The 17,351-nt window shown below is 42.7% G+C and overlaps 1 protein-coding gene and 2 non-coding genes across 3 annotated transcripts in view; 1 reads left to right on the forward strand and 2 right to left on the reverse strand.

Annotated features, from left to right (window-relative positions):
- LOC124722285 (alkaline phosphatase-like) overlaps window positions 1-17,351 on the reverse strand; it is a 658,646-nt gene that overhangs the window by 95,062 nt on the left and 546,233 nt on the right. The gene's annotated exons all lie outside the window — the stretch shown is intronic.
- LOC124723946 lies at window positions 11,900-12,012 on the reverse strand. Its single transcript, XR_007006593.1, has one exon. It is a non-coding gene; the product is annotated as a small nucleolar RNA snR44 (small nucleolar RNA).
- Trnap-cgg lies at window positions 12,219-12,293 on the forward strand. Its single transcript has one exon. It is a non-coding gene; the product is annotated as a tRNA-Pro (tRNA).

Here is a 17,351-nt window from a genome sequence, read left to right on the forward strand (position 1 = left end):
ATGTGTGGACACTCTCACTCGAGGTGATCCACGAATCACAATAAAACCTCTCGCTGCAGAACTGGATATCTCTGTTGGTAATGTTGACACACTCGTCCGCCAGTTGGGATTATCCATTGGTGTCTGCCCGCTGGGCAGATGTCCATAAACAGCAGCGAAAGACCATCTGTGCGGAACTGTTTGGGCATTACGAAGCTGACTGTGACAATTTCTTGTCGAATATCGTCACAGCCTACGAAACATGGGTTCATCTCTTCGAACCGGTAAGAAAACGGCAATCCATGGAATGGCGCCACACCGCCTCTCCTCCGATGAAAAAATTCAAAGCAATACCCACAGCTGTTGAAGCCATGACGACGGTCTTCTGGCAATCTGAAGATGTTAATCGGTTTATGACCTTCCTCATCCCTCATGATACAACGATCAACTCTGAAGTGTATTGTGCTACCCACAAGAAACTGAAGAAAAGACTTCAGCGTGTTCGTCGCACGAAAATGCAAATCAACTTCTCCTTCTCCATGACAGCACAAGGCCTTACAAAAGTCTGCGCAGGGAGCTCACTAAACTTTACTGGACTGTTCTTCCTCATCCACCCTACAGCCTGGATCTCGTACCCTCCAACGTCCAACTGTTTGGCCCAATGAAGGGTGCACTCTGCGGGAAGCAGTGCGTAGATGATGGGAAGGTTATTGATGCAGCAAGTCGTTGGCTGCGATGCCGACCAGTAGGATGGTACCATGCGGGCGTACAGGCCCTCGCAGTAAGGTGGGCTAAGGCCGTCGCACTGAACGGAGATTATGTTGAAAAATAGCGTTTTGTAGCCAAAAGAGTGGGGAATAATATGCTGTATTGAAATCACGAACAAAACCAACCAGCGTTCAGAAAAAAATATGATGCATTGCTTATTGAATGCACCCGTAATATTGAAACATGTGCTCTCAACAGTCCTATTTAAAGTACACTACAAGCGATTAAAATTGCTACACCAAGAAGAAATGCAGATGATAAACGGGTATTCATTGGACAAATATATTGTACTAGAACTGACATATGATTACATTTTCACGCAATTTGTTTGCATAGATCCTGAGAAATCAGTACCCAGAACAACCACCTCTGGCCGTAATACGGCCTTGATACGCCTGCGCATTGAGCCAAACTGAGCTTGGATGGCGTGTACAGGTACAGCTGCCCATGCAGTTTCAACGCGATACCACAGTTCATCAAGAGGAGTGACTGGCGTATTGTGACGAGTGAGTTGCTCGGCCACCATTGACCAGACGTTTTCAATTGGTGAGAGATCTGGAGAATGGGCTGACCAGGGCAGCAGTCGAACACTTTCTGTATCCAGAAAGGCCCGTACAGGACCTGCAATATGCGGTCGTGCATTATCCTGCTGAAATGTAGGGTTTTGCAGGGATCGAATGAAGGGTAGAGCCACGGGTCGTAACACATCTGAAATGTAACGTCCAATCTTCAAAGTGCCGTCAATGCGAACAAGAGGTGACCGAGACGTGTAACAAATGCACCCCATACCATCACGCCGGGTGATACGCCAGTATGGCGATGACGAATACACGCTTCCAATGTGCGTTCACCACAATGTCGCCGAACACGGATGCGACCATCATGATGCTGTAAACAGATCCTGGATTCATCCGAAAAAATGACGTTTTGCCATTCGTGCACCCAGGTTCGTCATTGAGTACACCATAGCAGGCGCTCCTGTCTCTGATACAGCGTCAAGGGTAACCGCAGCCATGGTCTCCGAGCTGATAGTCCATGTTGCTGCAAACGTCGTCGAACTGTTCGTGCAGATGGTTGTTGTCTTGCAAACGTCCCCATATGTTGACTCGGGGATCGAGATGTGGCTGCACGACCGTTACAGCCATGCGGATAAGATGCCTGTCATCTCGACTGCTAGTGAAACGAGGCCGTTGGGATCCAGCACGGCGTTCCGTATTACCCTCCTGAACCCATCGATTCCATATTCTGCTAACAGTCATTGGATCTCGGCCAACGCGAGCAGCAATGTCGCGATACGATAAACCGCAATTGCGATAGGCTACAATCCGACCTTTATCAAAGTTGGAAACGTTATGGTACGCATTTCTCCTCCTTACACGAGGTATCGAAACAACGTTTCACCTGCCAACGCCGGTCAACTGCTGTTTGTGTATGAGAAACCGGTTGGAAACTTTCCTCATGTTAGCACGTTGTAGGTGTCGCCAGCGGCTCCAACCTTGTGTGAATGCTCTGAAAAGCTAATCATTTTCATATCACAGCATCTTCTTCCTGTCGGTTAAATTTCGCGTCTGTAGCACGTCATCTTCGTGGTGTAGTAATTTTAATGGCCAGTAGTGTAGTTGACATTTGATAGGAAGCGGGTTGCACTGTTCCAGTCACCAATACGCCAACGGGAACCAGCACTGTGAGCTCTTACTGTGATAGAACTTCCACTGTACAAAGCAGTGTGCTTACCATTCCCTATCAGCTTTTGTAATAGGAGATTACGTGTACCGTTTAATGGTATAAAGGGGACACAATGGACAGCTATACCATACGTTAATTTCGGAATGTTTACGTAATACTTGTAGTCGGTACATCTTTCGAATCTCATACTTGGTGCAAGCTAAACATTGAAAAGAGAAAACAAATCTAAACGTTATACATACCAGATCCAGACACAAATTTCGAAAATTGACTTGCTGCACGAGATATTTTTGTATTCAAAGGAAACAAATATTTCATTCAGTCCACTAGTTTTCGCGATATGGCGTGATTAGTATGATGGTATTTCACGGGCGAGAAAATTTCATATGTTTAAGAAATGAAAATAAAGTCTGTTCCCAATTACAGTTAAATGTAGTTCTTTTTACATACTTTAGAATAGTCTAATGACTTAACCACACGTGAATTTCAAACTGCTCCCGTTGTCTTTCTAGGAGATACAGACGATAAAGCGATTTTCTGTCGCCGTGGAAAGTGGGGCGCTGTGGCGGCTGCCTGCATCTTGTACTTGTAGCGAGAACGTCGCAACTTGAGCCTTAAAGCCGGATTTTCCTAGGAAGAGGTGTTTTGTGCAGTACGGACAGGACAGGGCGTTTCACGTTGGCAGGGACGCAAAACTAAATTACATAGCGCGTTTGTGTTTTCACAGAAAATAAAACTGCAACCGCATTGACTATTCAGTGCATACGTGCTGCCCGCAAAGTTCATTGTGTGAAAGCATATTTCTTATAGCAGTTAGTAGTACTTGTTTATATTTTGCAAGAAATTCAATTAAAAAAATAAACATTTTACAAGTCTTTAACACACAACAAAAACCTCAGCTACAAACAACCGCAAAGCAGCTTTCATAGCTTCCAGTGAGTTTTATACAGCAAGTGAAGTATGGAATTTTATACAAAACGTTGTCTTTTTTCGTATTATTTGTTGTATTAGTACTGGTCATCAGTAAGATCATTTAACGAAAATCCGAGCACCTAAGTGACAATGTCACTTGTTTGAGTTACTTCACTAAGAGGTGCTGCAGGTGTGTCAATGGCTGACCTGAGGAACGGTGCTGATGAGTGCTTTGAGGACGAATGACTTTCATAGTAATTCACAGTAGCTGAACTAGAATCACATTAAACATGATTTAAGACTTCTCCCTCTGTGACGATTTGGAAAGCTCCGATCTTCGTCTGCGTAATGGGATTTGGCTAAAGTTTTTTCGCGATCATAGCCATGGTTTTGAAGAACATATCTATTTCATCTTTGTGTAGTGGTGGATTCGACAGCTCTTCAAGACAGTTTTTAAAGTGCGCTACGTATTTTAGTTTTGCGTCCCTGCCGAGGCAAGACACCCTTCCCTTTTATACTGGGCATAATTTTTGTGCCTATAAAAATCCGGCTTACACGCCAGATAATAACTATTCCAAATTAGACTATAGCCTCTTGGGACAATTCAGTTCGCGGAAAATGCAGCATCTGCTAGAACCAACAAGGCGATGCCTTACATTTGGAGAAATGATCCCCCTACTACCACCATGACAAGAGGTGTCACAGCAGCTTATAGGAGTATCAGTTGACGCTGGAGCTACAACCGAAACAACCAGCATTAGTCCACTTATCATGCTAACAATATGAAGGCTGATGTAGCAGCAATGACTTCGCTAGTCGTTTTGTGTATGTTCACAGAGAACTTTCCTCTAGTCATGTCCCTCTGACGACAGACTTATCATGGCTTGAACATAAATTTCTAAAATAGTTCCATACTCAGGAAATGGATATAAAGGAGCAGAGGCAGGAATCCTGCATCGCCATTCAAGGCAAGATCCTAGTGAAGATGGTTTGCGATTGCCTTCTGCTGACCTGTAACGAAAAGTCAGGTGTGTCTCTGTGATGTATGGACGACAGCTTTGTACATTGTAGTGCTGAGTGTGTGTTTTTATGGATGAAGGAATGGAAGAGGATGAAACTTGGTTCTAGTTATTATGCGGCAGTTTATGCCCCAAACTGTCGTGTGTCCGATCTTATAATGTAATATGCTCATGCTAATAGTTAGTATAGTCGATTCTGTAGGGCTGCATAAAAACTGTAGACAATATTCACAACTGCCAATGACTACACAGCTAATTATTTTTTCTTCGTCTTTCCTTTTATTATAGTGATGATGATGTCCCATACTCCGAGAAGCGTAGGGGACGATGCGAGAGACCCGCACCGCCGACTAGGCAAGGTCCTAGCGGAGATGGTTTGCCATTGCCTTCCTCCTACAGTAATGGAGATGAATGGTGATGATGAAGACGACAAAACATTACCCAGTCATCTCGAGGCAGAGAAAAATTCCTGACCCCGACGGGAACTGTACTCGGGACTCCTTGCGCGGGAAGCGAGAACGCTACCGCAATACCACGAACTGCGGACTTGTTACAGTGAGGGAGAGCTATTATTTTCTGCAGCCTTGGAAGTTTTCTTTAGCTGGCTCGTCACAGGGAGGTTACCTTAGAAGGATCAGATTCTCACAAACCTGTTTGGGACTGAAAGCCGCCACTGAGCACATAGGTGGGTGGTCTGCATTCCATAGAACTGCGTTGTGCGAGGTGCTAGAAGGACTCCTTTTGGCTGAAAACCAGGTGAAACACTCAGAACTTGAGACTATGGGACTGGCCGTTGTCCATAGCTGCGCCAAGCAGGAATGTTCGTTTACAACTGAGTAATAGGAACTGTGATTGGGCCGGCCGAAGTGGCCGTGCGGTTAAAGGCGCCGCAGTCTGGAACCGCAAGACCGCTACGGTCGCAGGTTCGAATCCTGCCACGGGCATGGGTGTTTGTGATGTCCTTAGGTTAGTTAGGTTTAACTAGTTCTAAGTTCTAGGGTACTAATGACCTCAGCAGTTGAGTCCCATAGTGCTCAGAGCCATTTGAACCATTTTTTGAACTGTGATTGGCTCACAATAATGAATTCGGTAGAAGGCACACTTCCCCATATGTTTTTAATTGCAAGAGTTTTGTTTGGCTGGTTTTGGAAATCTGACATGTAGTGGGAGGTATTTTTGCTTTCCTTCCTGTGCCACAACAACCACGACAAAATCTGTGAGAGCAGACATTTGTTAAAATTGTTTATAAAATTATTAATGGTCGAAACTTGTAAGGTCTGCTGCGATTGGCCAGTGAGGTTCCTATGCTGGTACAACCAGCTAAGTTTCTCTGACTAAGAACGGAGTGCGGATGTCGAGCAGAACTCAGAATTTCCAGTTGCGACTGCAGCCCTCTTGTATATTCACACTATTTGAGAGTGGTAAGCATGAGCTGTTGATGCAGTCACCGAGGCGAGGGGAACATGAAGCTACTTAATATACAACAGGGCTTAATTGCACAGTTTTATCTGTAGCCTGCTAACTGCTCCCATTCTTGTGCTTTGGCAGATGTGTTGGTGTTCGTCCTTGCTTTTCCATGGATGTTTCTTCAAATTACTAACCATTTATGCAGTTATTGGCCATGTTTCACACTGTGCTTTCATGTGCCCTCTCACCTGCCCCAAGGCTACAGTTCATAATTAAATCTTTTGTCCATTTATTAAATGTTCGTATGCTTGATTCAGTCGGCAAATCATTTTATTTATTGTCTTACGGTAATAAACGAAACTGCTATAGTGACCGCTACTTTCCTTCATTAATATATCCGTCTGAGATGTTGTGCCTGTACCTTGGTGCTTGGTTGGGCCACCCCTAATAATTTCCATTTAATAAGACATTATCTGTTGTATGACATTGCTTCTCTTAAATTTGCATGGTCTTACGGGGAGCTTCCCCTCCGTGTAGGTCACCAGGCACTGGACTTGTAGTAACTTAGGGGTATGCTAAACAGTTCAGCTGACACCTCACACAGGACATAGCCTACTCCTCTCGAATAGCACCAAGGGGACCACTGAGCTTCATGTATCTAACCAATGAACAGATCACCGTCTTCAGAGCCACACGACTTCGCGAGTCACTGACGAGAAACTGGAAATTTAATCCAGGCCATTGGTGCAAAGGCTGGTGATCAGGCACTTTATGCCTGCAGCTCTCCTTCCCTTGTCAGCCAAATATTGGCAGTAAAAATGTCCTGGGCGAACATAGCAGGTTACACATGCGCTTAAAGGAGCACATTTCCTGGTGAAAATTAAATACTTAGTTAGCCAGTGATATTAACGTTGATGTATTTCGCCGAAGATTAAATTCGAAGTTATATATTACCCTCTGTAGTAATTTTCTTACATCTGCAGCTGCTATAATTGAATGATTTCGTGGTAACTTAGTAGTGTTCCTGATTCCTGGGGTTCCCGTAGCACAGGCTTCTTACATACATATAACCGAGTCCACAAGGCTATATCTTCTACATGAATGAACACATTTTGGAATAAATTTTAACTTATACAACGAAACTAAAAGCTTTCTTCGGCATCAGTTGTGTGTTGGTACTTCCTGTGGTTGCCAGTAGGGGTCTTCCTTGTACTGCTACCTCGTTCTTTCGTTCATCACCCAGTGCTTGTCAAACGATAACACAGCAGCAAAAAAGTCTTTTGTGTTCTCTGGTTCAACAGGAGCAATTCCGTTACGTCTGTCTGGCGTATGCATCTTGCATTACACCATTTGCCATCAGGGTCACCTTATTTTATGGTATGTTATTTTTTTTTGAAAGACTCCGTCTATGTGCCTCCACTTCCAGTAAATTTAGATGAACTGGGATGCCTCATAACAAAACAGTGAGCTACAGATATGCCCTATAAGTTAGTCCCGGCCGCGGTGGCCGAGCGGTTCTAGGCGCTTCAGTCCGGAACCGCGCGACTGCTACGGTCGCAGTTTCGAATCCTGCCTCGGGTATGGATGTGTGTGATGTCCTTAGGTTAGTTAGGTTTAAGTAGTTCTAAGTTCTAGGGGAGTGGTGACCTCAGATGTTAAGTCCCATGGTGCTCAGAGCCATTTGAAACAACAAGTTAGTCCGTCGTCTGGATGTTTGTCGTGTGCCACGTGGAATGCACATTGGACATTTGTGAAAGGTAAATGATAGCTTTGTTCCTGTAGGCAGTTGTAAAATGCCCCCTCCCACATTCTACGTGTATGCGTGTAAAAGATATACACTAGTAAAATCTGATGGTTCTTTTGAAAATAAAAACTTGTAGTTCCTACGTCTAACTTAAAATTTACCACAAGCTCCTATCATCCTCCACACAGAAGATGTAGTCTTTTTAAATCGGATGAATCTTCATCAAACACCCTGTAGTATTCCACGAATAAATAATATGGATTCTATTTATTACTCTTACCTTTCAGTCACTTTGTTACTTCAAAAATTCAAATGGCTCTGAGCACTATGGGACTTAACATCTGAGGTCATCAGTCCCCTAGACTTAGAACTACGTAAACCTAACTAACCTAAGGACATCACACTCATCCATACCCGAGGCAGGATTCGAACGTGCGACCGTAGCAGCAGCGCGGTTCCGGACTGAAGCACATATAACCGCTCGGCCACAGCGGCCGGCTGTGTTACTTCCTCTGCACTTAATCACGGTATTTATAAGGGACATTCAGTTTACTCTCCACTAGTGAGAGCCATTGCATAATGTTGCCCATTAGTAGAACTGGCAAATTCATCGCGTCCCTACAACTGGGTCAGCCTGAAGTTCCGAGGAAAGTTAATTTATTAAGAGTGAATTTAGTGTGTCAACCCGAAGACTGATCTACATGTCTCAGGCATAATTGTTCTTGCTGGCTGCAAGTCACTGCTATCCTCAAAAGAAGACGCGGCCGAGAAATCGGCTCTCGAGCTGTGCCCTAGCTGGCTCGTGTTTCATAGTGCTCAGCCTGGCTGCACACTTCCCCCACTGCCACACCATGCTGTCCGAGCTTAAATAGGGGGAAGGCGGGGATGAAGCTAACGCTCCATATTTAGATGGTAATGCAGTTATCCTGCAAACGATTTGATTTCATATTTCTTAAAAACATATATCACAAACGTAACAAATTTTCAGTATTATTTCATTATTTTTGGCACACTGAATACATAATGTTTATCTGGACAATTTCACAGAATTTCGCATTCAGTTTGCCATGCAATCATGACTTAAATAATGGAAAAGAAGGTCTTTGACATACATATGTTGATCAAAATATTGTATCACTTTTGCAACCGCATTATGGATACGTGGGAAACCTTCTTGAGGAAGACAATGTAGACGTCCTGTACAGTTTTAACGTAAAAGGCTTTGTCTTTAAAACGGAGATTACATTACAGATCAATCAGTTCTACATAAAAATTTACTGGGATGCTTTCAACTAATGAGGCAAGCGGTCTCGAAAACAGCTGGGAAACAGATGTAAGACTGGCAGTGTCTTCAAAACGTTAAGGAAAGTGTAACTGTAATTCTGTCAAGGCCACAACGAAGTCTTCGAACTTCACGTTTTATTTGGCGCCAGTGAGCCTAGAGAACGGGACTGCATTTTTTGTCAGAATTTTACCCTTCTACAACGCGATTTTCTTTTTAAATCCATCCCCATCAAATTAGAAACAAGTTGTTTCTCACGATGCAATGCATAACTGGCAGCATTGTTCACTGAGGGCAGTCCACATAAAATGAGAGGTCTGCAATCCGTTCGGAATGCTTTAATTTTCGTTCGTGCACTCCTTTTTTCTTCATAAATTTAACATTAGCGTGTTTTAAATCTAAAAATCGTTCCAGGCATGCATCTTAACTTAACGATGTGTGTTGGAGTAATATATAAAGTGTCTATACTTTTCGTTCAGTCCCACAGAGAATTGTTGCAGCTGACAGTGGAATAACGCGGGCGGCTTCAAAAACTTTACTGTTCGTACCAACAGTTCCTTCACGTCCTCCATGCCTGAAAATTAAGAAAAAGTGGATCTTGACGTACAGAACAACGAATCCCATCTGTCGATCGTTGAAATTTTTTGTTTTTTCATTGTCACCTAAATCTTTAAATTCTTTCTTTATGCTGTTGTAAAGTCGTTTCACAGCAAATTTCAGGTATCCGTCGATTATGCGACTGCGTAATAGACACTGAGAATTCTCATCCTTCTCTTCTGTAATTACCATTCATTTTTAAAGGCTTATGATGATACATTGCTAGACTGCCTCTTTCTGTGCAGAATGCCAGTGGACCTGTTAATGTCCTCCATATCACTAACAAATACTGAAGGGTAAACTGCACTGACACCAGCATTCAAACTAAGTGTAGTGTGTAGTGCCGATCGAAAAATGCTGCACCGCAATGCTAAATGAAATGTCGCGTTGGTACAGTCCGCCTCCGTAGCTGAGTGGTCAGCGCGTCTCACTTGTATGCAATGGGCACGGGTTCAATTCCCGGCCGTGTCGGTGATTTTCTTCGCTCGAGACTGGGTATGATGTTGTCCTTATCATCATTTCATCACCATCGACACGCAAGTCGCCCATGTGGCGTCGACTGAAAAGACTTGTAACTCGGCGGCCGAAATTCGCCAGGTGGGAACTTCTGGTTATCAATGCCAAAATGGTTCAAATGGCTCTGAGCACTATGCGACTTAACTTCTGAGGTCATCAGTCGCCTAGAAATTAGAACTAATTAAACCTAACTAACCTAAGGACATCACACACATCCATGCCCGAGGCAGGATTCGAACCTGCGACCGTAGCGGTCGCTCGGTTCCAGACTGTAGCGCCTAGAACCGCACGGCCACTCCGGCCGGCCTATCAATGCCATACGATCACTTCATTTTATTGGATACTTCCGATAAGAACCGAGCAAAGCCGAGACAGGCCGAGCCTCGGTATGCACATCAGTCTTGCTTGCGGTTTCGCACGCATTGTTCAGTCTTTCTTTAAAGTGACTCACTTCATTAATTTCCAGGGAATTTGCTATTTAAGCTGGAATTCCAACTGTGGTGCAGATTAGCTTTCTAAACATATCCAAAATATTAATCGAAGAGGGTAGTGTTAATTTCTAAGAAATTTAGAAATTATTGTTTGAGACTTGGTCATGGAGCCTTAACTATTGGAAAATGTAGATGGTGCTAAGGGCACGGAATAGAAAGGGCAGACCACTCTCAACAGGGCCATCTCAACCACAGTGTTAAGGCTTTAAAACCAACCACGAAGTTGTTGCATGATTTTAATGTATTACAGTCTGTTGGCTACAAGGACTGCAGAACAGATTGGTCTCTACCCTTTGTAACAGCAGAATAGTGAAAATATACAAACGTACGGCCAGAAAATTTGAGTAGGTTCCAAGGCCAAACAAATTCAAATATTCCAATTACTTGGAAAATGAGTAAGTAAACCTCCAGAACTGAAAGATAAAGTACATACAATAATACTCGCGGAAAACCAGTAATAACAGAACAAACGTCTCATAGCCTTGGCAGATCATATTAAATCTAATACTTAAATAAAGTTAACGGAACAGAAGTGTGAAAACATTTCAAGAGAAAGCCCTCCTACTGACACAAAAAATAAGGAACCTCTGGATGAAACCACCAACCATTCATGACACAATGATGTTACAGTAGAACCTAACTCAGTAGCAGGAAAAGAGGCTTCGCAACAAATCACAAAATGCGTTCAGAAGAGGCAAGCCTCAGATTCACAGGATATGGAAATAGATACAGACCAACAGAACACAATGCGAAGAAAGGCAACAAATTAGAACAGCCAACAGAAAATAATCGTAGGAAAAAATATGGTGGATGTTGCCAAGCTATTAGAGCAGCGGTGCGGTAGTAATCTGAAGAGCATCTAGATCGTGCCACTGTGGAGAATAAAATACGCCAAGGAAAAAGATGAACAACTGATGAAAGGAATGAAACTAACATTTTAGCAGCAGTAACACACACTGCAAATGTCACTAAGAGGCATCTCGGAAGTACGAAAAGAATCAATCAAGCGAGTGCTCTGCGAACACTAAAATTCAATCACATTTTATCCTCTTCACACTTAGCTGCATCTACAGCTTTATGGCAATGACTACCAAAAATGGTTACAGTTCTCCGAATGTTATCTACGAAAAGTGCAAAGTGATGCGACATATCTATGCAAAATTTTGTTTGAAGACTGAGCATCATTTACAAGCCATCGGCAAGTCATTCTTTGCAATGTGCATTAATCGACAGTTGAAAACTCACACTAACTCAAAGAAGAGGATAAAAATAACGCTCTTGGTATATCAAAGTTTGATGCGTGTTTTTCAAGACCAGCACCATTGGTTGCTATTTTATTGATGGAAATCTGATTAGACTCAGTTATCTTGAGTTCCTATGATATGCTGCTATCGCATGTATTGGAAGACATCCAACTCTACAAAGGCAATCAGAGTGGTACTAACACGACGGATATCTCTCCAACTGTGCACATGAAATGACACACCCTCTTAAGAGAACATTTGGAGAACCATGGAATGAAATTTCCTGGCAGATTAAAACTGTGTGCCGGACCGAGACTCGAACTCGGGACCCGAGTCCGGTCCAGCACACAGTTTTAATCTGCCAGGAAGTTTCATATCAGCACACACTTCGCTGCAGAGTGAAAATCTCATTCTGGAAACATCCCTTAGGCTGTGGCTAAGCCATGTCTCCGCAATATTCTTTCTTCCAGGAGTGCTAGTTCTGCTAGGTTTCGCAGGAGAGCTTCTGTGAAGTTCGGAAAGTAGGAGACGAGGTACTGGCGGAAGTAAAGCTGTGAGGAAGGGCGTGAGTCGTGCTTGGGTAGCTCAGTTGGTAGAGCACTTGCCCGCGGAAGGCAAAGGTCCCGAGTTCGAGTCTCGGTCCGGCACACAGTTTTAGTCTGCCAGGAAGTTTCATATCAGCGCACACTCCGCTACAGAGTGAAAATCTCATTCTGGAACCATGGAATGGTCGTTCAGGAAACGCAAAGTGGTCTACACACTAGCCCGCATCTCGTGGTCGTGCGGTAGCGTTCTCGCTTCCCACGCCCGGGTTCCCGGGTTCGATTCCCGGCGGGGTCAGGGATTTTCTCTGCCTCGTGATGGCTGGGTGTTGTGTGCTGTCCTTAGGTTAGTTAGGTTTACGTAGTTGTAAGTTCTAGGAGACTGATGACTATAGATGTTAAGTCCCATGGTGCTCAGAGCCATTTGAACCATTTTTTGTCTACACACTCATCAAGCTTAACACCTCTACAGTTCTATCTGTAGTGGAAATTAAAAGAAGAGATCTGTTAGGAAATATAGACGACCCCAGAAGGCATGAAATACCTTATAAAATGGGTCTATGCTGCCATTAACTTCAGATGAAATTCGGCGTGCATGCAGTATTGTTTCTCCAGACCGATCTGGGTAGCTCAGTGGTCAGCACACTGGACTCGTATTCGGGAGGACGACGGTTCAAACCCGTCCCCGGCCATCTTGATTTAGGTCTTGCGTCATTTCCCTGAATCGCTTAAAGCAAATGCCGCCATGGTTCCTTGTAAAGGGCACGGTCGATTTCCTTCTCCATCTTTCCCCAACCCGAGCTTCTGCTCCGTCTCTAATGACCTCTTTGTCGACGGAACGTTAAGCACTTATCTCCTGTTTTTTTCTTTATTGTTATTTTAATACCTTTACAATAAAGATATGCCGGCAGCAGCCCATCTACGCCGCTCTTCGGTCACAGTGAACACATACAGGAAACAGAAAAACAGAAAAAGAAACAAACATGGTGGACAAAAACGGGACACAGACATAGTAAAAATAAATGAAGCCGTTCACTGGCGTACGGATTGGATAAAAAACGTTCATCACTGTACACAACGGGGAAGAACGAGTTTACACACGTGAACCGAGGAGCACAAACGGAGAGACACTGAAGCACTAACACGAAGACACACACGAGCACTGGCGACGACCTCCGGCGCACGAGGATGCACTGTTCACGCACAAAGCCGGGGACCTGCCAAAGGGAAGAGGTGCGGATAGGAGGGAGAGGGGGAGTGTGTTGATGTCAGTGGGAGAGGAGAAGGGAGTGGGAGGGAGAGGGTGGGTGGCGTTGTGGAAGCCCGGGGGGGGGGGGGGGGGGAGGGGGCGTAACTCCTGTTTCTCTAGAATCACTTTATAGCGTATAGCAACGCTCGAGGTCAACATTTTGAGTACTTTGTATGACAGCCGTGATAACGGATACACGAACCGTACTTGAGTTACGTGTTTGCTTACATTTGGTGTAATAGGGCGACGTTTGTGGAACGTCTTCTGTGACTGCAGGACAGTGGTTTGTGGCGCTATTATCTTGATACTATTTGCTCAATCATTTACATATTACGTAGTTGAAGTGCTCTTAGAAGCTTGTTTCAAACGCAACAAAAAAATACATAGTTCTATTAGAAAAAATAAAGTCGTTGTCGTGATTCGACGACTACAAACTATGAAGATCATTTGTGAACGTCAGGAAATTCGCCATATTATATAACTTGGCCAAAAACGCACCTCACTATATTTATTCATTCTGAATATATTTGGGGTGGCCTGTCTTAGCTGTCATACTCTGTACACACACACACACACACACACACCTTCCGAAATCGAGGTGCGACGTAACTCTGATCGTGAGCGTCATACATTATCTCTCTATTCAGAACCCTCAGTAACAGAGAGTTAAAGGAGCGTCATACATTATCTCTCTATTCAGAACCCTCAGTAACAGAGGCTTAAAGGTGCTTCTCTCCAAAATAAAATGATAGAACTGGAAATTTTGACGGGAAGTGGCACAGGCGAGAGAGTTTTTATACCCCGAATCCCTCTTATCCCTAACAATTTACCATTTCTCTTTAAACGTGTATAATTCTTGGTGAGCTTATGTTATGCCATGACCATAAACAAAGTGCAATGCCAGACGCTACATGTTGTTTTTCACGCGACCAGTTCTATGTGGTTGTTATCCATGTCAGAGGAACAAACAATGTCATCATTCACCATTCACTTGCCCAATCATAGTACTTCAAACGTCGTGGACAAAGAAGCTTTATAAGCCAAAAATAAAAACTTGTATGAAGTCTCGGTCAGAGCTATAAATAAATACCCGAGCAAGGCAGGGTTTGCCAGCTAGTGTTAAATAAGTCACGTAAGTTTCAGAGTAGTGCTGTTTCGTGTGCATGATGAACAACTAAGTGGGACATTCCAAAATGTTTTAATCTTTTTTATGTATGTGAACTAAATCTCATTTTCTTCGGAAATACAAGGAACGGTTTGCAGAGAAAATTGTGAATAATATGTTCCTTCGTGAAAGTCGCTAACTCTTCTCACTGAATGGACTTCGACTGAACATTCAGAAAACGCAGTATAATCTGCTTCTTCCTGCAGAAAGTGTTACATTATTGATACAAGTAAGTTAATAATTTTTAACATTTTTATATTCTTATATATACGAGTAAGTCACTATCATGAAGAAGAGCTGATGATAAAATTTCTTTTTTGAACAAGTAGTTTCGTTCCACAGTCCATCATCAGGTTCTCACATGAAAACATTTATTTATCATACTAGGTGATACAATCAGTGGCGTCAAGTAAAAAAAATTCACGAATTCGTCACTGTTGCGAAATGTCAAAAAATTACATCGTCTATCTACAGTAATAATAAAACTGCAAAACCGTCGCATTTGCCAGTTTGTCTGTTTGAACACGATAAACTACTAGAAGAATTTTCATGTGGTTTTCACAGGTAACTTGAGCGTAGCTTGGGACAATATGTAGGCTTTCTGTAATCAAAATCAGAACACACAAAAAGATATCGTAATTTAAAGTTTTATCTAATATCATCTGCTCAGCTTAGTATTTTGGATGTTTAATCATCAAGGTGTGGTACGCCAAAGCACCAATAGATAGCACTGTTAGTTTCATAACAGACCAAAAATACAAATTCACAGCGAATTCATGTGCCTAGGTATACCGATTTACTGATTTCACTTTATGTATTAAAAACTTAACGACATCACTTTGCTTCTTTCAGTCGGTTATATTTACATTCTTCGCTAGGAGAATCGGATTTATTTAGTTTGATTTGTGATTTGTATACCACTCATAACATTTTGGTTCCATTTTCTTACGAATAAAAATGCCTAAAAATTGGTCGATTCCTTGCAAATACGTCAGAATGACTGAAAGCCTGAAGATTACACAGTCACAAGAATCCAATGAAAATCATGAGGTGAGACTCGATTTGGCTCGAGAACATCAGGCGTTAACTCGTTCTTTAGAAACTCCTTCCGAAAGCAAGGCACGACATAACTCTGATCGAGAGCATCATGCGTTATCTCGCTACTCAAAACCCTTTGCTGTCAGAGGCTCAAAGTTACTTCTCCCTTCGTAGCATCTTTGATGGAAAGTGACATGGGCGATCGAGTTTTTATACCTTATATCCCGCTTATTCCTAACATTTTACCAATTCTTTTTACACGTGTACAGTTCCCGGTGAGCTTATGTAATGCCATGACTATAAACAATGCACAAGGCCAGACGCCGCATGTTGTGAGCGTGGACCTTAGTGTTACTTGCTTTTCGCACAACTAGCTCTACATGGCTGTCGCCCATGTTAGTGAAGCAAACCAGACCTTCAGCCAGGTACCCAATCATACTGCTTTAAATGTTGTGTAAAAAGAAGCTTTACAAGTCAAAAATAAATTTCACATGTATGAAGCCGCGGACACTGCTATAAATAAATACCTGGACAACACCGGATTTCTCAGCTAGTCAATCATAAAAATATGCAATACAGTGCACTCACTTTTATTATATTAACAGTCAGCATTAACATTACAAATGGAGGCATTCTACATTGCGTACTAAGAAGGCTTCCAATCGTAATCCTGATGCTGACTGTTAACATACCTTGAATGAGGGCACCGCTCTGCACATTTTTATAATTAACGATGTAAGTTTTTACTATTTCACACAAAGACGAATTCATGGAGGTTATTATTTGACACCAATTATTCTATCACTTAGTATGATGATATAAATGTCTTTATATCGGAATCTGACGATGATCTGGGGATCCAATGTGGCTGTTCAATGAAGGAGTTTTATCAGCAGCTCTTGGGGGGTAAGTCATGACGTTTTTTTAATATTTAAGGGTTGTGGAGCATCATCTTCCTAAATTGTAAGTCACCAATATTAAAGTTAAGAATGCAGAGTGTTATAGGTTTTTGGAGACACATGGTGATTAGAAGTTTAATTTGATAATCATCATACATGGACCTTAAAGGTAAAGTTATCACGAACCAAAAGGTTTGATCGAATACAACAGATCTTTCAGCCAGCATGATGCTATTGGAGTTGGTATGCCGTTGCCTTCCTCCGACCTAAGACCTGATGTGCCCAGCCAGTGACAGGAGGACTTACAGTTTAACGAGTACTGTGAACCACGGTGTAACTGATCATTTTTCATATTATTGCCACAGGTTTAAGAAGTAATAAGTGATAAATAAAAATCCAAGGATTAACGGCGGAACGAAGCCGAGACTTACGGATCCGCAGTCTGGCACTTCACAACTGAGTCTTACAAAACATGAAAATTTTGAATGCTTGGTACGAGAATAATTGTAACGTATGGAAGTATGTAACCGATAAATTAGCCACTTTTCATCATTCAATTCATATCATAAGCCGTAAAGTATTAGGATAGGTCGATGGTAATTCAGTGGAGGTATACTGCACAATTCAAATTCATTAATGAACAGTTTGATAATATACGTCTCGTATTCATCTGTTAAGTAATAGAACCCAGACCGTTGTCACCGACTGATGGTGTTCAGCAGAGACAAGGGAGTGGCCCAAGGAAGTGTGATAGGACAGCTCTTGTTATCTAAGACGGTGTGCTGAAAAGTAATAGCTCCGAATTTTTTAAGT

This window comes from Schistocerca piceifrons, chromosome X, assembly GCF_021461385.2.
Source record: "Schistocerca piceifrons isolate TAMUIC-IGC-003096 chromosome X, iqSchPice1.1, whole genome shotgun sequence".
In the NCBI taxonomy this organism is placed as follows: Eukaryota; Metazoa; Arthropoda; class Insecta; order Orthoptera; family Acrididae; genus Schistocerca; species Schistocerca piceifrons.